Source organism: Triturus cristatus, chromosome 1_1, assembly GCF_964204655.1.
Source record: "Triturus cristatus chromosome 1_1, aTriCri1.1, whole genome shotgun sequence".
NCBI lineage: Eukaryota > Metazoa > Chordata > Amphibia > Caudata > Salamandridae > Triturus > Triturus cristatus.
In genome coordinates, this window is record NC_140579.1 from 752,315,946 (window position 1) to 752,341,187 (window position 25,242).

Consider the following 25,242-nt stretch of genomic DNA (forward strand, 5'->3'; position numbering starts at 1 on the left):
ATATGCAAATCAGTCTGACTCTGTGCCTCATGGGAACAGTCCAGCCCGAACTGCCAAGCCATGTCTTCCCTGGACCGGAAACAAGCATCCTGGGACCGGTTTCGGGTTCATAACCCTCATCAGCCAGGCTATCTTGAATCCAGTGGCAAAGTGAGCAAGAGATCTACGTCTGGGAATACCCTGCCAATTTAGGGCGAACAAAGAGATACCAAAGGGGGTGATGGACGGAGCATTTTAGGAAATCAAACACTCACCCCCAGTCAACTGATCTGGGTTTAATCCATCATCATTCTTTAGCTCACTCCACCACCCCAGTTCAGACATGGCCATATGCAAATCAGTCTGACCCTGTGCCTCATGGGAACAGTCCAGTTCGAACTGCTAAACCATGTTTTCCCTGGACCGGAAACAAGCATCCTGGGACTGGTTTCGGGTTCATAACCCTCATCAGCCAGGTTATCTTGAATCCAGTGGCAAAGTGAGCAAGGGACCCACGTCTGGGCATACCCTGCCAACTTAGGGCGAACAAAGCGATACCAAAGGGGATGATGGACGGAGCCTTTGAGCAAATCAAACACTCACCCCCAGTCAACTGATCTGGGTTTAATCCAGCATCATTCTTTAGCTCACTCTACCACCCCCCCAGTTCAGACATGGCCATATGCAAATCAGTCTGACCCTGTGCCTCATGGGAACAGTCCAGTTCGAACTGCCAAGCCATGTCTTCCCTGGACCGGAAACAAGCATCCTGGGACCGGTTTCAGGTTCATAACCCTCATCAGCCAGGCTATCTTGAATCCAGTGGCAAAGTGAGCAAGGGACCCACATCTGGGCATACCCTGCCAACTTAGGGCGAACAAAGCGATACCAAAGGGGATGATGGACGGAGCATTTGAGCAAATCAAACACTCACCCCCAGTCAACTGATCTGGGTTTAATCCATCATCATTGTTTAGCTCACTCCACCACCCCAGTTCAGACATGGCCATATGCAAATCAGTCTGACCCTGTGCCTCATGGGAACAGTCCTGCCCGAACTGCCAAGCCATGTCTTCCCTGGACCGGAAACAAGCATCCTGGGACCGGTTTCACGTTTATAACCCTCATCAGAAAAGCTATCTTGAATCCAGTGGCAAAGTGAGCAAGGGAGCCACGTCTGGGCATACCCTGCCAATTTAGGGCGAACAAAGCGATACCAAAGGGGATGATGGACGGAGCCTTTGAGCAAATCAAACACTCACCCCCAGTCAACTGATCTGGGTTTAATCCAGCATCATTCTTTAGCTCACTCTACCACCCCCCCAGTTCAGACATGACCATATGCAAATCAGTCTGACCCTGTGCCTCATGGGAACAGTCCAGCCCGAACTGCCAAGCCATGTCTTCCCTGGACCGGAAACAAGCATCCTGGGACCGGTTTCGGGTTCATAACCCTCATCAGCCAGGCTATCTTGAATCCAGTGGCAAAGTGAGCAAGGCACCCACATCTGGACATAACCTGCCAACTTAGGGCGAACAAAGCGATACCAAAGGGGATGATGGACGGAGCATTTGAGCAAATCAAACACTCACCCCCAGTCAACTGATCTGGGTTTTATCCATCATCATTCTTTAGCTCACTCCACCACCCCAGTTCATACATGGCCATATGCAAATCAGTCTGACCCTGTGCCTCAAGGGAACAGTCCAGTCCGAACTGCTAAGCCATGTTTTCCCTGGACCGGAAACAAGCATCCTGGGACCGGTTTCGGGTTCATAACCCTCATCAGCCAGGCTATCTTGAATCCAGTGGCAAAGTGAGCAAGGGACCCACGTCTGGGCATACCCTGCCAACTTAGGGCGAACAAAGCGATACCAAAGGGGATGATGGACGGAGCATTTGAGCAAATCAAACACTCACCTCCAGTCAACTGATTTGGGTTTAATCCATCATCATTCTTTAGCTCACTCCACCACCCCAGTTCAGACATGGCCATATGCAAATCAGTCTGACCCTGTGCCTCATGGGAACAGTCCAGTTCGAATTGCCAAGCCATGTCTTCCCTGGACCGGTAACAAGCATCCTGGGACCGGTTTCGGGTTCATAACCCTCATCAGCCAGGCTATCTTGAATCCAGTGGCAAAGTGAGCAAGGCACCCACATCTGGACATAACCTGCCAACTTAGGGCGAACAAAGCGATACCAAAGGGGATGATGGACGGAGCATTTGAGCAAATCAAACACTCACCCCCAGTCAACTGATCTGGGTTTAATCCATCATCATTCTTTAGCTCACTCCACCACCCCAGTTCAGACATGGCCATATGCAAATCAGTCTGACCCTGTGCCTCATGGGAACAGTCCAGCCCGAACTGCCAAGCCATGTCTTCCCTGGACCGGAAACAAGCATCCTGGGACCGGTTTCAGGTTCATAACCCTCATCAGCCAGGCTATCTTGAATCCAGTGGCAAAGTGAGCAAGGGACCCACATCTGGGCATACCCTGCCAACTTAGGGCGAACAAAGCGATACCAAAGGGGATGATGGACGGAGCATTTGAGCAAATCAAACACTCATCCCCAGTCAACTGATCTGGGTTTAATCCATCATCATTGTTTAGCTCACTCCACCACCCCAGTTCAGACATGGCCATATGCAAATCAGTCTGACCCTGTGCCTCATGGGAACAGTCCTGCCCGAACTGCCAAGCCATGTCTTCCCTGGACCGGAAATAAGCATCCTGGGACCGGTTTCACGTTTATAACCCTCATCAGAAAGGCTATCTTGAATCCAGTGGCAAAGTGAGCAAGGGACCCACGTCTGGGCATACCCTGCCAACTTAGGGCAAACAAAGCGATACCAAAGGGGATGATGGACGGAGCCTTTGAGCAAATCAAACACTCACCCCCAGTCAACTGATCTGGGTTTAATCCAGCATCATTCTTTAGCTCACTCTACCACCCCCCCAGTTCAGACATGGCCATATGCAAATCAGTCTGACCCTGTGCCTCATGGGAACAGTCCAGCCCGAACTGCCAAGCCATGTCTTCCCTGGACCGGAAACAAGCATCCTGGGACCAGTTTCGGGTTCATAACCCTCATCAGCCAGGCTATCTTGAATCCAGTGGCAAAGTGAGCAAGAGATCCACGTCTGGGCATACCCTGCCAATTTAGGGCGAACAAAGAGATACCAAAGGGGATGATGGACGGAGCATTTTAGGAAATCAAACACTCACCCCCAGTCAACTGATCTGGGTTTAATCCATCATCATTCTTTAGCTCACTCCACCACCCCAGTTCATACATGGCCATATGCAAATCAGTCTGACCCTGTGCCTCAAGGGAACAGTCCAGTCCGAACTGCTAAGCCATGTTTTCCCTGGACCGGAAACAAGCATCCTGGGACCGGTTTCGGGTTCATAACCCTCATCAGCCAGGCTATCTTGAATCCAGTGGCAAAGTGAGCAAGGGACCCACATCTGGACATACCCTGCCAACTTAGGGCGAACAAAGCGATACCAAAGGGGATGATGGACGGAGCATTTGAGCAAATCAAACACTCACCCCCAGTCAACTGATCTGGGTTTAATCCATCATCATTCTTTAGCTCACTCCACCACCCCAGTTCAGACATGGCCACATGCAAATCAGTCTGACCCTGTGCCTCATGGGAACAGTCCAGTTCGAATTGCCAAGCCATGTCTTCCCTGGACCGGTAACAAGCATCCTGGGACCGGTTTCGGGTTCATAACCCTCATCAGCCAGGCTATCTTGAATCCAGTGGCAAAGTGAGCAAGGGACCCACATCTGGACATACCCTGCCAACTTAGGGCGAACAAAGCGATACCAAAGGGGATGATGGACGGAGCATTTGAGCAAATCAAACACTCACCCCCAGTCAACTGATCTGGGTTTAATCCATCATCATTCTTTAGCTCACTCCACCACCCCAGTTCAGACATGGCCATATGCAAATCAGTCTGACCCTGTGCCTCATGGGAACAGTCCAGCCCGAACTGCCAAGCCATGTCTTCCCTGGACCGGAAACAAGCATCCTGGGACCGGTTTCGGGTTCATAACTCTCATCAGCCAGGCTATCTTGAATCCAGTGGCAAAGTGAGCAAGAGATCCACGTCTGGGAATACCCTGCCAATTTAGGGTGAACAAAGAGATACCAAAGGGGGTGATGGACGGAGCATTTTAGGAAATCAAACACTCACCCCCAGTCAACTGATCTGGGTTTAATCCATCATCATTCTTTAGCTCACTCCACCACCCCAGTTCAGACATGGCCATATGCAAATCAGTCTGACCCTGTGCCTCATGGGAACAGTCCAGTCCGAACTGCTAAACCATGTTTTCCCTGGACCGGAAACAAGCATCCTGGGACCGGTTTCGGGTTCATAACCCTCATCAGCCAGGCTATCTTGAATCCAGTGGCAAAGTGAGCAAGGGAAGCACGTCTGGGCATACCCTGCCAACTTAGGGCGAACAAAGCGATACCAAAGGGGATGATGGACGGAGCATTTGAGTAAATCAAACACTCACCCCCAGTCAACTGATTTGGGTTTAATCCATCATCATTCTTTAGCTCACTCCACCACCCCAGTTCAGACATGGCCATATGCAAATCAGTCTGACCCTGTGCCTCATGGGAACAGTCCAGTTCGAACTGCCAAGCCATGTCTTCCCTGGACCGGAAACAAGCATCCTGGGACCGGTTTCGGGTTCATAACCCTCATCAGCCAGGCTATCTTGAATCCAGTGGCAAAGTGAGCAAGGGACCCACATCTGGACATACCCTGACAACTTAGGGCAAACAAAGCGATACCAAAGGGGATGATGGACGGAGCATTTGAGCAAATCAAACATTCACCCCCAGTCAACTGATCTGGGTTTAATCCATCATCATTCTTTAGCTCACTCCACCACCCCAGTTCAGACATGGCCATTTGCAAATCAGTCTGACCCTGTGCCTCATGGGAACAGTCCAGCCCGAACTGCCAAGCCATGTCTTCCCTGGACCAGAAACAAGCATCCTGGGACCGGTTTCAGGTTCATAACCCTCATTAGCCAGGCTATCTTGAATCCAGTGTCAAAGTGAGCAAGGGACCCACATCTGGGCATACCCTGCCAACTTAGGGCGAACAAAGCGATACCAAAGGGGATGATGGACGGAGCATTTGAGCAAATCAAACACTCACCCCCAGTCAACTGATTTGGGTTTAATCCATCATCATTGTTTAGCTCACTCCACCACCCCAGTTCAGACATGGCCATATGCAAATCAGTCTGACCCTGTGCCTCATGGGAACAGTCCAGCCCGAACTGCCAAGCCATGTCTTCACTGGACCGGAAACAAGCATCCTGGGACCGGTTTCGGGTTCATAACCTTTATCAGCCAGGCTATCTTGAATCCAGTGGCAAAGTGAGCAAGGGACCCACATCTGGACATACCCTGACAACTTAGGGCAAACAAAGCGATACCAAAGGGGATGATGGATGGAGGATTTGAGCAAATCAAACATTCACCCCCAGTCAACTGATCTGGGTTTAATCCATCATCATTCTTTAGCTCACTCCACCACCCCAGTTCAGACATAGCCATTTGCAAATCAGTCTGACCCTGTGCCTCATGGGAACAGTCCAGTTCGAACTGCCAAGCCATGTCTTCCCTGGACCGGAAACAAGCATCCTGGGACCGGTTTCGGGTTCATAACCCTCATTAGCCAGGCTATCTTGAATCCAGTGGCAAAGTGAGCAAGGGACCCACATCTGGACATACCCTGCCAACTTAGGGCGAACAAAGCGATACCAAAGGGGATGATGGACGGAGCATTTGAGCAAATCAAACACTCATCCCCAGTCAACTGATCTGGGTTTAATCCATCATCATTCTTTAGCTCACTCCACCACCCCAGTTCAGACATGGCCATATGCAAATCAGTCTGACCCTGTGCCTCTTGGGAACAGTCCAGCCCGAACTGCCAAGCCATGTCTTCCCTGGACCGGAAACAAGCATCCTGGGACCGGTTTCGGGTTCATAACCCTCATCAGCCAGGCTATCTTGAATCCAGTGGCAAAGTGAGCAAGAGATCCACGTCTGGGAATACCCTGCCAATTTAGGGCGAACAAAGAGATACCAAAGGGGGTGATGGACGGAGCATTTTAGGAAATCAAACATTCACCCCCAGTCAACTGATCTGGGTTTAATCCATCATCATTCTTTAGCTCACTCCACCACCCCAGTTCAGACATGGCCATATGCAAATCAGTCTGACCCTGTGCCTCATGGGAACAGTCCAGTCCGAACTGCTAAACCATGTTTTCCCTTGACCAGAAACAAGCATCCTGGGACCGGTTTCGGGTGCATAACCCTCATCAGCCAGGCTATCTTGAATCCAGTGGCAAAGTGAGCAAGGGACCCACGTCTGGGCATACCCTGCCAACTTAGGGCGAACAAAGCGATACCAAAGGGGATGATGGACGGAGCATTTGAGCAAATCAAACACTCACCCCCAGTCAACTGATTTGGGTTTAATCCATCATCATTCTTTAGCTCACTCCACCACCCCAGTTCAGACATGGCCATATGCAAATCAGTCTGACCCTGTGCCTCATGGGAACAGTGCAGTTCGAACTGCCAAGCCATGTCTTCCCTGGACCGGAAACAAGCATCCTGGGACCGGTTTCGGGTTCATAACCCTCATCAGCCAGGCTATCTTGAATCCAGTGGCAAAGTGAGCAAGGGACCCACATCTGGACTGCCCTGACAACTTAGGGCAAACAAAGCAATACCAAAGGGGATGATGGACGGAGCATTTGAGCAAATCAAACATTCACCCCCAGTCAACTGATCTGGGTTTAATCCATCATCATTCTTTAGCTCACTCCACCACCCCAGTTCAGACATGGCCATTTGCAAATCAGTCTGACCCTTTGCCTCATGGGAACAGTCCAGCCCGAACTGCCAAGCCATGTCTTCCCTGGACCGGAAACAAGCATCCTGGGACCGGTTTCAGGTTCATAACCCTCATCAGCCAGGCTATCTTGAATCCAGTGGCAAAGTGAGCAAGGGACCCACATCTGGGCATACCCTGCCAACTTAGGGCGAACAAAGCGATACCAAAGGGGATGATGGATGGAGCATTTGAGCGAATCAAACACTCACCCCCAGTCAACTGATCTGGGTTTAATCCATCATCATTGTTTAGCTCACTCCACCACCCCAGTTCAGACATGGCCATATGCAAATCAGTCTGACCCTGTGCCTCATGGGAACAGTCCAGCACGAACTGCCAAGCCATGTCTTCCCTGGACCGGAAACAAGCATCCTGGGACCGGTTTCACATTTATAACCCTCATCAGAAAGGCTATCTTGAATCCAGTGGCAAAGTGAGCAAGGGACCCACGTCTGGGCATACCCTGCCAACTTAGGGCGAACAAAGCGATACCAAAGGGGATGATGGACGGAGCCTTTGAGCAAATCAAACACTCACCCCCAGTCAACTGATCTGGGTTTAATCCATCATCATTCTTTAGCTCACTCTACCACCCCCCCAGTTCAGACATGGCCATATGCAAATCAGTCTGACCCTGTGCCTCATGGGAACAGTCCAGCCCGAACTGCCAAGCCATGTCTTCCCTGGACCGGAAACAAGCATCCTGGGACCGGTTTCGGGTTCATAACCCTCATCAGCCAGGCTATCTTGAATCCAGTGGCAAAGTGAGCAAGAGATCCACGTCATGAAATACCCTGCCAATTTAGGGCGAACAAAGAGATACCAAAGGGGGTGATGGACGGAGCCTTTGAGCAAATCAAACACTCACCCCCAGTCAACTAATCTGGGTTTAATCCATCATCATTCTTTAGCTCACTCCACCACCCCAGTTCAGACATGGCCATATGCAAATCAGTCTGACCCTGTGCCTCATGGGAACAGTCCAGTCCGAACTGCTAAACCATGTTTTCCCTGGACCGGAAACAAGCATCCTGGGACCGGTTTCGGGTTCATAACCCTCATCAGCCAGGCTATCTTGAATCCAGTGGCAAAGTGAGCAAGGGACCCACGTCCTGGCATACCCTGCCAACTTAGGGCGAACAAAGCGATACCAAAGGGGATGATGGACGGAGCATTTGAGCAAATCAAACACTCAACCCCAGTCAACTGATTTGGGTTTAATCCATCATCATTCTTTAGCTCACTCCACCACCCCAGTTCAGACATGGCCATATGCAAATCAGTCTGACCCTGTGCCTCATGGGAACAGTCCAGTTCGAACTGCCAAGCCATGTCTTCCCTGGACCGGAAACAAGCATCCTGGGACCGGTTTCGGGTTTATAACCCTCATCAGCCAGGCTATCTTGAATCCAGTGGCAAAGTGAGCAAGGGACCCACATCTGGACATACCCTGACAACTTAGGGCAAGCAAAGCGATACCAAAGGGGATGATGGACGGAGCATTTGAGCAAATCAAACATTCACCCCTAGTCAACTGATCTGGGTTTAATCCATCATCATTCTATAGCTCACTCCACCACCCCAGTTCAGACATGGCCATTTGCAAATCAGTCTGACCCTGTGCCTCATGGGAACAGTCCAGCCCGAACTGCCAAGCCATGTCTTCCCTGGACCGGAAACAAGCATCCTGGAACCGGGTTCGGGTTCATAACCCTCATCAGCCAGGCTATCTTGAATCCAGTGGCAAAGTGAGCAAGGGACCCATGTCTGGGAATACCCTGCCAACTTAGGGCGAACAAAGTGATACCAAAGGGGATGATGGACGGAGCATTTGAGCAAATCAAACACTCACCCCCAGTCAACTGATATGGGTTTAATCCATCATCATTCTTTAGCTCACTCCACCACCCCAGTTCAGACATGGCCATATGCAAATCAGTCTGACCCTGTGCCTCATGGGAACAGTCCAGCCCGAACTGCCAAGCCATGTCTTCCCTGGACCGGAAACAAGCATCCTGGGACCGGTTTCGGGTTCATAACCCTCATCAGCCAGGCTATCTTGAATCCAGTGGCAAAGTGAGCAAGAGATCCACGTCTGGGAATACCCTGCCAATTTAGGGCGAACAAAGAGATACCAAAGGAGGTGATGGACGGAGCATTTTAGGAAATCAAACACTCACACCCAGTCAACTGATCTGGGTTTAATCCATCATCATTCTTTAGCTCACGCCACCACCCCAGTTCAGACATGGCCATATGCAAATCAGTCTGACCCTGTGCCTCATGGGAACAGTCCAGTTCGAACTGCCAAGCCATGTCTTCCCTGGACCGGAAACAAGCATCCTGGGACCGGTTTCAGGTTCATAACCCTCATCAGCCAGGCTATCTTGAATCCAGTGGCAAAGTGAGCAAGGGACCCACATCTGGGCATACCATTCCAACTTAGGGCGAACAAAGCGATACCAAAGGGGATGATGGACGGAGCATTTGAGCAAATCAAACACTCACCCCCAGTCAACTGATCTGGGTTTAATCCATCATCATTGTTTAGCTCACTCCACCACCCCAGTTCAGACATGGCCATATGCAAATCAGTCTGACCCTGTGCCTCATGGGAACAGTCCTACCGAACTGCCAAGCCATGTCTTCCCTGGACCGGAAACAAGCATCCTGGGACCGGTTTCACGTTTATAACCCTCATCAGAAAGGCTATCTTGAATCCAGTGGCAAAGTGAGCAAGGGACCCACGTCTGGGCATACCCTGCCAACTTAGGGCGAACAAAGCGATACCAAAGGGGATGATGGACGGAGCCTTTGAGCAAATCAAACACTCACCCCCAGTCAACTGATCTGGGTTTAATCCATCATCATTCTTTAGCTCACTCTACCACCCCCCCAGTTCAGACATGGCCATATGCAAATCAGTCTGACCCTGTGCCTCATGGGAACAGTCCAGCCCGAACTGCCAAGCCATGTCTTCCCTGGACCGGAAACAAGCATCCTGGGACCGGTTTCGGGTTCATAACCCTCATCAGCCAGGCTATCTTGAATCCAGTGGCAAAGTGAGCAAGAGATCCACGTCTTGGAATACCCTGCCAAATTAGGGCGAACAAAGCGATACCAAAGGGGGTGATGGACGGAGCCTTTGAGCAAATCAAACACTCACCCCCAGTCAACTGATCTGGGTTTAATCCATCATCATTCTTTAGCTCACTCCACCACCCCAGTTCAGACATGGCCATATGCAAATCAGTCTGACCCTGTGCCTCATGGGAACAGTCCAGTCCGAACTGCTAAACCATGTTTTCCCTGGACCGGAAACAAGCATCCTGGGACCGGTTTCGGGTTCATAACCCTCATCAGCCAGGCTATCTTGAATCCAGTGGCAAAGTGAGCAAGGGACCCACGTCTGGGCATACCATGCCAACTTAGGGCGAACAAAGCGATACCAAAGGGGATGATGGACGGAGCATTTGAGCAAATCAAACACTCAACCCCAGTCAACTGATTTGGGTTTAATCCATCATCATTCTTTAGCTCACTCCACCACCTCAGTTCAGACATGGCCATATGCAAATCAGTCTGACCCTGTGCCTCATGGGAACAGTCCAGTTCGAACTGCCAAGCCATGTCTTCCCTGGACCGGAAACAAGCATCCTGGGACCGGTTTCGGGTTCATAACCCTCATCAGCCAGGCTATCTTGAATCCAGTGGCAAAGTGAGCAAGGGACCCATGTCTGGGCATACCCTGCCAACTTAGGGCGAACAAAGCGATACCAAAGGGGATGATGGATGGAGCATTTGAGCAAATCAAACACTCACCCCCAGTCAACTGATATGGGTTTAATCCATCATCATTCTTTACCTCACTCCACCACCCCAGTTCAGACATGGCCATATGCAAATCAGTCTGACTCTGTGCCTCATGGGAACAGTCCAGCCCGAACTGCCAAGCCATGTCTTCCCTGGACCGGAAACAAGCATCCTGGGACCGGTTTCGGGTTCATAACCCTCATCAGCCAGGCTATCTTGAATCCAGTGGCAAAGTGAGCAAGAGATCCACGTCTGGGAATACCCTGCCAATTTAGGGCGAACAAAGAGATACCAAAGGGGGTGATGGACGGAGCATTTTAGGAAATCAAACACTCACCCCCAGTCAACTGATCTGGGTTTAATCCATCATCATTCTTTAGCTCACTCCACCACCCCAGTTCAGACATGGCCATATGCAAATCAGTCTGACCCTGTGCCTCATGGGAACAGTCCAGTTCGAACTGCTAAACCATGTTTTCCCTGGACCGGAAACAAGCATCCTGGGACTGGTTTCGGGTTCATAACCCTCATCAGCCAGGTTATCTTGAATCCAGTGGCAAAGTGAGCAAGGGACCCACGTCTGGGCATACCCTGCCAACTTAGGGCGAACAAAGCGATACCAAAGGGGATGATGGACGGAGCCTTTGAGCAAATCAAACACTCACCCCCAGTCAACTGATCTGGGTTTAATCCAGCATCATTCTTTAGCTCACTCTACCACCCCCCCAGTTCAGACATGGCCATATGCAAATCAGTCTGACCCTGTGCCTCATGGGAACAGTCCAGTTCGAACTGCCAAGCCATGTCTTCCCTGGACCGGAAACAAGCATCCTGGGACCGGTTTCAGGTTCATAACCCTCATCAGCCAGGCTATCTTGAATCCAGTGGCAAAGTGAGCAAGGGACCCACATCTGGGCATACCCTGCCAACTTAGGGCGAACAAAGCGATACCAAAGGGGATGATGGACGGAGCATTTGAGCAAATCAAACACTCACCCCCAGTCAACTGATCTGGGTTTAATCCATCATCATTGTTTAGCTCACTCCACCACCCCAGTTCAGACATGGCCATATGCAAATCAGTCTGACCCTGTGCCTCATGGGAACAGTCCTGCCCGAACTGCCAAGCCATGTCTTCCCTGGACCGGAAACAAGCATCCTGGGACCGGTTTCACGTTTATAACCCTCATCAGAAAAGCTATCTTGAATCCAGTGGCAAAGTGAGCAAGGGAGCCACGTCTGGGCATACCCTGCCAATTTAGGGCGAACAAAGCGATACCAAAGGGGATGATGGACGGAGCCTTTGAGCAAATCAAACACTCACCCCCAGTCAACTGATCTGGGTTTAATCCAGCATCATTCTTTAGCTCACTCTACCACCCCCCCAGTTCAGACATGACCATATGCAAATCAGTCTGACCCTGTGCCTCATGGGAACAGTCCAGCCCGAACTGCCAAGCCATGTCTTCCCTGGACCGGAAACAAGCATCCTGGGACCGGTTTCGGGTTCATAACCCTCATCAGCCAGGCTATCTTGAATCCAGTGGCAAAGTGAGCAAGGCACCCACATCTGGACATAACCTGCCAACTTAGGGCGAACAAAGCGATACCAAAGGGGATGATGGACGGAGCATTTGAGCAAATCAAACACTCACCCCCAGTCAACTGATCTGGGTTTTATCCATCATCATTCTTTAGCTCACTCCACCACCCCAGTTCATACATGGCCATATGCAAATCAGTCTGACCCTGTGCCTCAAGGGAACAGTCCAGTCCGAACTGCTAAGCCATGTTTTCCCTGGACCGGAAACAAGCATCCTGGGACCGGTTTCGGGTTCATAACCCTCATCAGCCAGGCTATCTTGAATCCAGTGGCAAAGTGAGCAAGGGACCCACGTCTGGGCATACCCTGCCAACTTAGGGCGAACAAAGCGATACCAAAGGGGATGATGGACGGAGCATTTGAGCAAATCAAACACTCACCTCCAGTCAACTGATTTGGGTTTAATCCATCATCATTCTTTAGCTCACTCCACCACCCCAGTTCAGACATGGCCATATGCAAATCAGTCTGACCCTGTGCCTCATGGGAACAGTCCAGTTCGAATTGCCAAGCCATGTCTTCCCTGGACCGGTAACAAGCATCCTGGGACCGGTTTCGGGTTCATAACCCTCATCAGCCAGGCTATCTTGAATCCAGTGGCAAAGTGAGCAAGGCACCCACATCTGGACATAACCTGCCAACTTAGGGCGAACAAAGCGATACCAAAGGGGATGATGGACGGAGCATTTGAGCAAATCAAACACTCACCCCCAGTCAACTGATCTGGGTTTAATCCATCATCATTCTTTAGCTCACTCCACCACCCCAGTTCAGACATGGCCATATGCAAATCAGTCTGACCCTGTGCCTCATGGGAACAGTCCAGCCCGAACTGCCAAGCCATGTCTTCCCTGGACCGGAAACAAGCATCCTGGGACCGGTTTCAGGTTCATAACCCTCATCAGCCAGGCTATCTTGAATCCAGTGGCAAAGTGAGCAAGGGACCCACATCTGGGCATACCCTGCCAACTTAGGGCGAACAAAGCGATACCAAAGGGGATGATGGACGGAGCATTTGAGCAAATCAAACACTCACCCCCAGTCAACTGATCTGGGTTTAATCCATCATCATTGTTTAGCTCACTCCACCACCCCAGTTCAGACATGGCCATATGCAAATCAGTCTGACCCTGTGCCTCATGGGAACAGTCCTGCCCGAACTGCCAAGCCATGTCTTCCCTGGACCGGAAATAAGCATCCTGGGACCGGTTTCACGTTTATAACCCTCATCAGAAAGGCTATCTTGAATCCAGTGGCAAAGTGAGCAAGGGACCCACGTCTGGGCATACCCTGCCAACTTAGGGCAAACAAAGCGATACCAAAGGGGATGATGGACGGAGCCTTTGAGCAAATCAAACACTCACCCCCAGTCAACTGATCTGGGTTTAATCCAGCATCATTCTTTAGCTCACTCTACCACCCCCCCAGTTCAGACATGGCCATATGCAAATCAGTCTGACCCTGTGCCTCATGGGAACAGTCCAGCCCGAACTGCCAAGCCATGTCTTCCCTGGACCGGAAACAAGCATCCTGGGACCAGTTTCGGGTTCATAACCCTCATCAGCCAGGCTATCTTGAATCCAGTGGCAAAGTGAGCAAGAGATCCACGTCTGGGCATACCCTGCCAATTTAGGGCGAACAAAGAGATACCAAAGGGGATGATGGACGGAGCATTTTAGGAAATCAAACACTCACCCCCAGTCAACTGATCTGGGTTTAATCCATCATCATTCTTTAGCTCACTCCACCACCCCAGTTCATACATGGCCATATGCAAATCAGTCTGACCCTGTGCCTCAAGGGAACAGTCCAGTCCGAACTGCTAAGCCATGTTTTCCCTGGACCGGAAACAAGCATCCTGGGACCGGTTTCGGGTTCATAACCCTCATCAGCCAGGCTATCTTGAATCCAGTGGCAAAGTGAGCAAGGGACCCACATCTGGACATACCCTGCCAACTTAGGGCGAACAAAGCGATACCAAAGGGGATGATGGACGGAGCATTTGAGCAAATCAAACACTCACCCCCAGTCAACTGATCTGGGTTTAATCCATCATCATTCTTTAGCTCACTCCACCACCCCAGTTCAGACATGGCCACATGCAAATCAGTCTGACCCTGTGCCTCATGGGAACAGTCCAGTTCGAATTGCCAAGCCATGTCTTCCCTGGACCGGTAACAAGCATCCTGGGACCGGTTTCGGGTTCATAACCCTCATCAGCCAGGCTATCTTGAATCCAGTGGCAAAGTGAGCAAGGGACCCACATCTGGACATACCCTGCCAACTTAGGGCGAACAAAGCGATACCAAAGGGGATGATGGACGGAGCATTTGAGCAAATCAAACACTCACCCCCAGTCAACTGATCTGGGTTTAATCCATCATCATTCTTTAGCTCACTCCACCACCCCAGTTCAGACATGGCCATATGCAAATCAGTCTGACCCTGTGCCTCATGGGAACAGTCCAGCCCGAACTGCCAAGCCATGTCTTCCCTGGACCGGAAACAAGCATCCTGGGACCGGTTTCGGGTTCATAACTCTCATCAGCCAGGCTATCTTGAATCCAGTGGCAAAGTGAGCAAGAGATCCACGTCTGGGAATACCCTGCCAATTTAGGGTGAACAAAGAGATACCAAAGGGGGTGATGGACGGAGCATTTTAGGAAATCAAACACTCACCCCCAGTCAACTGATCTGGGTTTAATCCATCATCATTCTTTAGCTCACTCCACCACCCCAGTTCAGACATGGCCATATGCAAATCAGTCTGACCCTGTGCCTCATGGGAACAGTCCAGTCCGAACTGCTAAACCATGTTTTCCCTGGACCGGAAACAAGCATCCTGGGACCGGTTTCGGGTTCATAACCCTCATCAGCCAGGCTATCTTGAATCCAGTGGCAAAGTGAGCAAGGGAAGCACGTCTGGGCATACCCTGCCAACTTAGGGCGAACAAAGCGATACCAAAGGGGATGATGGACGGAGCATTTGAGTAAATCAAACACTCACCCCCAGTCAACTGATTTGGGTTTAATCCATCATCATTCTTTAGCTCACTCCACCACCCCAGTTCAGACATGGCCATATGCAAATCAGTCTGACCCTGTGCCTCATGGGAACAGTCCAGTTCGAACTGCCAAGCCATGTCTTCCCTGGACCGGAAACAAGCATCCTGGGACCGGTTTCGGGTTCATAACCCTCATCAGCCAGGCTATCTTGAATCCAGTGGCAAAGTGAGCAAGGGACCCACATCTGGACATACCCTGACAACTTAGGGCAAACAAAGCGATACCAAAGGGGATGATGGACGGAGCATTTGAGCAAATCAAACATTCACCCCCAGTCAACTGATCTGGGTTTAATCCATCATCATTCTTTAGCTCACTCCACCACCCCAGTTCAGACATGGCCATTTGCAAATCAGTCTGACCCTGTGCCTCATGGGAACAGTCCAGCCCGAACTGCCAAGCCATGTCTTCCCTGGACCAGAAACAAGCATCCTGGGACCGGTTTCAGGTTCATAACCCTCATTAGCCAGGCTATCTTGAATCCAGTGTCAAAGTGAGCAAGGGACCCACATCTGGGCATACCCTGCCAACTTAGGGCGAACAAAGCGATACCAAAGGGGATGATGGACGGAGCATTTGAGCAAATCAAACACTCACCCCCAGTCAACTGATTTGGGTTTAATCCATCATCATTGTTTAGCTCACTCCACCACCCCAGTTCAGACATGGCCATATGCAAATCAGTCTGACCCTGTGCCTCATGGGAACAGTCCAGCCCGAACTGCCAAGCCATGTCTTCACTGGACCGGAAACAAGCATCCTGGGACCGGTTTCGGGTTCATAACCTTTATCAGCCAGGCTATCTTGAATCCAGTGGCAAAGTGAGCAAGGGACCCACATCTGGACATACCCTGACAACTTAGGGCAAACAAAGCGATACCAAAGGGGATGATGGATGGAGGATTTGAGCAAATCAAACATTCACCCCCAGTCAACTGATCTGGGTTTAATCCATCATCATTCTTTAGCTCACTCCACCACCCCAGTTCAGACATAGCCATTTGCAAATCAGTCTGACCCTGTGCCTCATGGGAACAGTCCAGTTCGAACTGCCAAGCCATGTCTTCCCTGGACCGGAAACAAGCATCCTGGGACCGGTTTCGGGTTCATAACCCTCATTAGCCAGGCTATCTTGAATCCAGTGGCAAAGTGAGCAAGGGACCCATGTCTGGGCATACCCTGCCAACTTAGGGCGAACAAAGCGATACCAAAGGGGATGATGGACGGAGCATTTGAGCAAATCAAACACTCACCCCCAGTCAACTGATATGGGTTTAATCCATCATCATTCTTTAGCTCACTCCACCACCCCAGTTCAGACATGGCCAAATGCAAATCAGTCTGACCCTGTGCCTCATGGGAACAGTCCAGCCCGAACTGCCAAGCCATGTCTTCCCTGGACCGGAAACAAGCATCCTGGGACCGGTTTCGGGTTCATAACCCTCATCAGCCAGGCTATCTTGAATCCAGTGGCAAAGTGAGCAAGAGATCCACGTCTGGGAATACCCTGCCAATTTAGGGCGAACAAAGAGATACCAAAGGGGGTGATGGACGGAGCATTTTAGGAAATCAAACACTCACCCCCAGTCAACTGATCTGGTTTTAATCCATCATCATTCTTTAGCTCACTCCACCACCCCAGTTCAGACATGGCCATATGCAAATCAGTCTGACCCTGTGCCTCATGGGAACAGTCCAGTCCGAACTGCTAAACCATGTTTTCCCTGGACCGGAAACAAGCATCCTGGGACCGGTTTCGGGTTCATAACCCTCATCAGCCAGGCTATCTTGAATCCAGTGGCAAAGTGAGCAAGGGACCCACGTCTGGGCATACCCTGCCAACTTAGGGCGAACAAAGCGATACCAAAGGGGATGATAGACGGAGCATTTGAGCAAATCAAACACTCACCCCCAGTCAACTGATTTGGGTTTAATCCATCATCATTCTTTAGCTCACTCCACCACCCCAGTTCAGACATGGCCATATGCAAATCAGTCTGACCCTGTGCCTCATGGGAACAGTCCAGTTCGAACTGCCAAGCCATGTCTTCCCTGGACCGGAAACAAGCATCCTGGGACCGGTTTCAGGTTCATAACCCTCATCAGCCAGGCTATCTTGAATCCAGTGGCAAAGTGAGCAAGGGACCCACATCTGGGCATACCCTGCCAACTTAGGGCGAACAAAGCGATACCAAAGGGGATGATGGACGGAGCATTTGAGCAAATCAAACACTCACCGCCAGTCAACTGATCTGGGTTTAATCCAGCATCATTCTTTAGCTCACTCTACCACCCCCCCAGTTCAGACATGGCCATATGCAAATCAGTCTGACCCTGTGCCTCATGGGAACAGTCCAGCCCGAACTGCCAAGCCATGTCTTCCCTGGACCGGAAACAAGCATCCTGGGACCGGTTTCGGGTTCATAACCCTCATCAGCCAGGCTATCTTGAATCCAGTGGCAAAGTGAGCAAGAGATCCACGTCTGGGCATACCCTGCCAATTTAGGGCGAACAAAGAGATACCAAAGGGGATGATGGACGGAGCATTTTGGGAAATCAAACACTCACCCCCAGTCAACTGATCTGGGTTTAATCCATCATCATTCTTTAGCTCACTCCACCACCCCAGTTCATACATGGCCATATGCAAATCAGTCTGACCCTGTGCCTCAAGGGAACAGTCCAGTCCGAACTGCTAAGCCATGTTTTCCCTGGACCGGAAACAAGCATCCTGGGACCAGTTTCGGGTTCATAACCCTCATCAGCCAGGCTATCTTGAATCCAGTGGTAAAGTGAGCAAGGGACCCACGTCTGGGCATACCCTGCCAACTTAGGGCGAACAAAGCGATACCAAAGGGGATGATGGACGGAGCATTTGAGCAAATCAAACACTCACCCCCAGTCAACTAATTTGGGTTTAATCCATCATCATTCTTTAGCTCACTCCACCACCCCAGTTCAGACATGGCCATATGCAAATCAGTCTGACCCTGTGCCTCATGGGAACAGTCCAGTTCGAATTGCCAAGCCATGTCTTCCCTGGACCGGTAACAAGCATCCTGGGACCGGTTTCGGGTTCATAACCCTCATCAGCCAGGCTATCTTGAATCCAGTGGCAAACTGAGCAAGGGACCCACATCTGGACATAACCTGCCAACTTAGGGCGAACAAAGCGATACCAAAGGGGATGATGGACGGAGCATTTGAGCAAATCAAACACTCACCCCCAGTCAACTGATCTGGGTTTAATCCATCATCATTCTTTAGCTCACTCCACCACCCCAGTTCAGACATGGCCATATGCAAATCAGTCTGACCCTGTGCCTCATGGGAACAGTCCAGCCCGAACTGCCAAGCTATGTCTTCCCTGGACCGGAAACAAGCATCCTGGGACCGGTTTCAGGTTCATAACCCTCATCAGCCAGGCTATCTTGAATCCAGTGGCAAAGTGAGCAAGGGACCCACATCTGGGCATACCCTGCCAACTTAGGGCGAACAAAGCGATACCAAAGGGGATGATGGATGGAGCATTTGAGCATATCAAACACTCACCCCCAGTCAACTGATCTGGGTTTAATCCATCATCATTGTTTAGCTCACTCCACCACCCCAGTTCAGACATGGCCATATGCAAATCAGTCTGACCCTGTGCCTCATGAGAACAGTCCTGCCCGAACTGCCAAGCCATGTCTTCCCTGGACCGGAAATAAGCATCCTGGGACCGGTTTCACGTTTATAACCCTCATCAGAAAGGCTATCTTGAATCCAGTGGCAAAGTGAGCAAGGGACCCACGTCTGGGCATACCCTGCCAACTTAGGGCAAACAAAGCGATACCAAAGGGGATGATGGACGGAGCCTTTGAGCAAATCAAACACTCACCCCCAGTCAACTGATCTGGGTTTAATCCAGCATCATTCTTTAGCTCACTCTACCACCCCCCCAGTTCAGACATGGCCATATGCAAATCAGTCTGACCCTGTGCCTCATGGGAACAGTCCAGCCCGAACTGCCAAGCCATGTCTTCCCTGGACCGGAAACAAGCATCCTGGGACCAGTTTCGGGTTCATAACCCTCATCAGCCAGGCTATCTTGAATCCAGTGGCAAAGTGAGCAAGAGATCCACGTCTGGGCATACCCTGCCAATTTAGGGCGAACAAAGAGATACCAAAGGGGATGATGGACGGAGCATTTTAGGAAATCAAACACTCACCCCCAGTCAACTGATCTGGGTTTAATCCATCATCATTCTTTAGCTCACTCCACCACCCCAGTTCATACATGGCCATATGCAAATCAGTCTGACCCTGTGCCTCAAGGGAACAGTCCAGTCCGAACTGCTAAGCCATGTTTTCCCTGGACCGGAAACAAGCATCCTGGGACCGGTTTCGGGTTCATAACCCTCATCAGCCAGGCTATCTTGAATCCAGTGGCAAAGTGAGCAAGGGACCCACGTCTGGGCATACCCTGCCAACTTAGGGCGAACAAAGCGATACCAAAGGGGATGATGGACGGAGCATTTGAGCAAATCAAACACTCACCCCCAGTCAACTGATTTGGGTTTAATCCATCATCATTCTTTAGCTCACTCCACCACCCCAGTTCAGACATGGCCATATGCAAATCAGTCTGACCCTGTGCCTCATGGGAACAGTCCAGTTCGAATTGCCAAGCCATGTCTTCCCTGGACCGGTAACAAGCATCCTGGGACCGGTTTCGGGTTCATAACCCTCATCAGCCAGGCTATCTTGAATCCAGTGGCAAAGTGAGCAAGGGACCCACATCTGGACATACCCTGCCAACTTAGGGCGAACAAAGCGATACCAAAGGGGATGATGGACGGAGCATTTGAGCAAATCAAACACTCACCCCCAGTCAACTGATCTGGGTTTAATCCATCATCATTCTTTAGCTCACTCCACCACCCCAGTTCAGACATGGCCATATGCAAATCAGTCTGACCCTGTGCCTCATGGGAACAGTCCAGCCCGAACTGCCAAGCCATGTCTTCCCTGGACCGGAAACAAGCATCCTGGGACCGGTTTCGGGTTCATAACCCTCATCAGCCAGGCTATTTTGAATCCAGTGGCAAAGTGAGCAAGAGATCCACGTCTGGGAATACCCTGCCAATTTAGGGCGAACAAAGAGATACCAAAGGGGGTGATGGACGGAGCATTTTAGGAAATCAAACACTCACCCCCAGTCAACTGATCTGGGTTTAATCCATCATCATTCTTTAGCTCACTCCACCACCCCAGTTCAGACATGGCCATATGCAAATCAGTCTGACCCTGTGCCTCATGGGAACAGTCCAGTCCGAACTGCTAAACCATGTTTTCCCTGGACCGGAAACAAGCATCCTGGGACCGGTTTCGGGTTCATAACCCTCATCAGCCAGGCTATCTTGAATCCAGTGGCAAAGTGAGCAAGGGACCCACGTCTGGGCATACCCTGCCAACTTAGGGCGAACAAAGCGATACCAAAGGGGATGATGGACGGAGCATTTGAGCAAATGAAACACTCACCCCCAGTCAACTGATTTGGGTTTAATCCATCATCATTCTTTAGCTCACTCCACCACCCCAGTTCAGACATGGCCATTTGCAAATCAGTCTGACCCTGTGCCTCATGGGAACAGTCCAGCCCGAACTGCCAAGCCATGTCTTCCCTGGACCAGAAACAAGCATCCTGGGACCGGTTTCAGGTTCATAACCCTCATCAGCCAGGCTATCTTGAATCCAGTGGCAAAGTGAGCAAGGGACCCACATCTGGGCATACCCTGCCAACTTAGGGCGAACAAAGCGATACCAAAGGGGATGATGGACGGAGCATTTGAGCAAATCAAACACTCACCCCCAGTCAACTGATTTGGGTTTAATCCATCATCATTGTTTAGCTCACTCCACCACCCCAGTTCAGACATGGCCATATGCAAATCAGTCTGACCCTGTGCCTCATGGGAACAGTCCAGCCCGAACTGCCAAGCCATGTCTTCACTGGACCGGAAACAAGCATCCTGGGACCAGTTTCGGGTTCATAACCCTCATCAGCCAGGCTATCTTGAATCCAGTGGCAAAGTGAGCAAGGGACCCACATCTGGACATACCCTGACAACTTAGGGCAAACAAAGCGATAGCAAAGGGGATGATGGACGGAGCATTTGAGCAAATCAAACATTCACCCCCAGTCAACTGATCTGGGTTTAATCCATCATCATTCTTTAGCTCACTCCACCACCCCAGTTCAGACATGGCCATTTGCAAATCAGTCTGACCCTGTGCCTCATGGGAACAGTCCAGTTCGAACTGCCAAGCCATGTCTTCTCTGGACCGGAAACAAGCATCCTGGGACCGGTTTCGGGTTCATAACCCTCATCAACCAGGGTATCTTGAATCCAGTGGCAAAGTGAGCAAGGGACCCACATCTGGACATAACCTGCCAACTTAGGGCGAACAAAGCGATACCAAAGGGGATGATGGACGGAGCATTTGAGCAAATCAAACACTCACCCCCAGTCAACTGATCTGGGTTTAATCCATCATCATTCTTTAGCTCACTCCACCACCCCAGTTCAGACATGGCCATATGCAAATCAGTCTGACCCTGTGCCTCATGGGAACAGTCCAGCCCGAACTGCCAAGCTATGTCTTCCCTGGACCGGAAACAAGCATCCTGGGACCGGTTTCAGGTTCATAACCCTCATCAGCCAGGCTATCTTGAATCCAGTGGCAAAGTGAGCAAGGGACCCACATCTGGGCATACCCTGCCAACTTAGGGCGAACAAAGCGATACCAAAGGGGATGATGGACGGAGCATTTGAGCAAATCAAACACTCACCCCCAGTCAACTGATCTGGGTTTAATCCATCATCATTGTTTAGCTCACTCCACCACCCCAGTTCAGACATGGCCATATGCAAATCAGTCTGACCCTGTGCCTCATGAGAACAGTCCTGCCCGAACTGCCAAGCCATGTCTTCCCTGGACCGGAAATAAGCATCCTGGGACCGGTTTCACGTTTATAACCCTCATCAGAAAGGCTATCTTGAATCCAGTGGCAAAGTGAGCAAGGGACCCACGTCTGGGCATACCCTGCCAACTTAGGGCAAACAAAGCGATACCAAAGGGGATGATGGACGGAGCCTTTGAGCAAATCAAACACTCACCCCCAGTCAACTGATCTGGGTTTAATCCAGCATCATTCTTTAGCTCACTCTACCACCCCCCCAGTTCAGACATGGCCATATGCAAATCAGTCTGACCCTGTGCCTCATGGGAACAGTCCAGCCCGAACTGCCAAGCCATGTCTTCCCTGGACCGGAAACAAGCATCCTGGGACCAGTTTCGGGTTCATAACCCTCATCAGCCAGGCTATCTTGAATCCAGTGGCAAAGTGAGCAAGAGATCCACGTCTGGGCATACCCTGCCAATTTAGGGCGAACAAAGAGATACCAAAGGGGATGATGGACGGAGCATTTTAGGAAATCAAACACTCACCCCCAGTCAACTGATCTGGGTTTAATCCATCATCATTCTTAAGCTCACTCCACCACCCCAGTTCATACATGGCCATATGCAAATCAGTCTGACCCTGTGCCTCAAGGGAACAGTCCAGTCCGAACTGCTAAGCCATGTTTTCCCTGGACCGGAAACAAGCATCCTGGGACCGGTTTCGGGTTCATAACCCTCATCAGCCAGGCTATCTTGAATCCAGTGGCAAAGTGAGCAAGGGACCCACGTCTGGGCATACCCTGCCAACTTAGGGCGAACAAAGCGATACCAAAGGGGATGATGGACGGAGCATTTGAGCAAATCAAACACTCACCCCCAGTCAACTGATTTGGGTTTAATCCATCATCATTCTTTAGCTCACTCCACCACCCCAGTTCAGACATGGCCATATGCAAATCAGTCTGACCCTGTGCCTCATGGGAACAGTCCAGTTCGAATTGCCAAGCCATGTCTTCCCTGGACCGGTAACAAGCATCCTGGGACCGGTTTCGGGTTCATAACCCTCATCAGCCAGGCTATCTTGAATCCAGTGGCAAAGTGAGCAAGGGACCCACATCTGGACATACCCTGCCAACTTAGGGCGAACAAAGCGATACCAAAGGGGATGATGGACGGAGCATTTGAGCAAATCAAACACTCACCCCCAGTCAACTTATCTGGGTTTAATCCATCATCATTCTTTAGCTCACTCCACCACCCCAGTTCAGACATGGCCATATGCAAATCAGTCTGACCCTGTGCCTCATGGGAACAGTCCAGCCCGAACTGCCAAGCCATGTCTTCCCTGGACCGGAAACAAGCATCCTGGGACCGGTTTCGGGTTCATAACCCTCATCAGCCAGGCTATTTTGAATCCAGTGGCAAAGTGAGCAAGAGATCCACGTCTGGGAATACCCTGCCAATTTAGGGCGAACAAAGAGATACCAAAGGGGGTGATGGACGGAGCATTTTAGGAAATCAAACACTCACCCCCAGTCAACTGATCTGGGTTTAATCCATCATCATTCTTTAGCTCACTCCACCACCCCAGTTCAGACATGGCCATATGCAAATCAGTCTGACCCTGTGCCTCATGGGAACAGTCCAGTCCGAACTGCTAAACCATGTTTTCCCTGGACCGGAAACAAGCATCCTGGGACCGGTTTCGGGTTCATAACCCTCATCAGCCAGGCTATCTTGAATCCAGTGGCAAAGTGAGCAAGGGACCCACGTCTGGGCATACCCTGCCAACTTAGGGCGAACAAAGCGATACCAAAGGGGATGATGGACGGAGCATTTGAGCAAATGAAACACTCACCCCCAGTCAACTGATTTGGGTTTAATCCATCATCATTCTTTAGCTCACTCCACCACCCCAGTTCAGACATGGCCATTTGCAAATCAGTCTGACCCTGTGCCTCATGGGAACAGTCCAGCCCGAACTGCCAAGCCATGTCTTCCCTGGACCAGAAACAAGCATCCTGGGACCGGTTTCAGGTTCATAACCCTCATCAGCCAGGCTATCTTGAATCCAGTGGCAAAGTGAGCAAGGGACCCACATCTGGGCATACCCTGCCAACTTAGGGCGAACAAAGCGATACCAAAGGGGATGATGGACGGAGCATTTGAGCAAATCAAACACTCACCCCCAGTCAACTGATTTGGGTTTAATCCATCATCATTGTTTAGCTCACTCCACCACCCCAGTTCAGACATGGCCATATGCAAATCAGTCTGACCCTGTGCCTCATGGGAACAGTCCAGCCCGAACTGCCAAGCCATGTCTTCACTGGACCGGAAACAAGCATCCTGGGACCAGTTTCGGGTTCATAACCCTCATCAGCCAGGCTATCTTGAATCCAGTGGCAAAGTGAGCAAGGGACCCACATCTGGACATACCCTGACAACTTAGGGCAAACAAAGCGATACCAAAGGGGATGATGGACGGAGCATTTGAGCAAATCAAACATTCACCCCCAGTCAACTGATCTGGGTTTAATCCATCATCATTCTTTAGCTCACTCCACCACCCCAGTTCAGACATGGCCATTTGCAAATCAGTCTGACCCTGTGCCTCATGGGAACAGTCCAGTTCGAACTGCCAAGCCATGTCTTCCCTGGACCGGAAACAAGCATCCTGGGACCGGTTTCGGGTTCATAACCCTCATCAACCAGGGTATCTTGAATCCAGTGGCAAAGTGAGCAAGGGACCCACATCTGGACATAACCTGCCAACTTAGGGCGAACAAAGCGATACCAAAGGGGATGATGGACGGAGCATTTGAGCAAATCAAACACTCACCCCCAGTCAACTGATCTGGGTTTAATCCA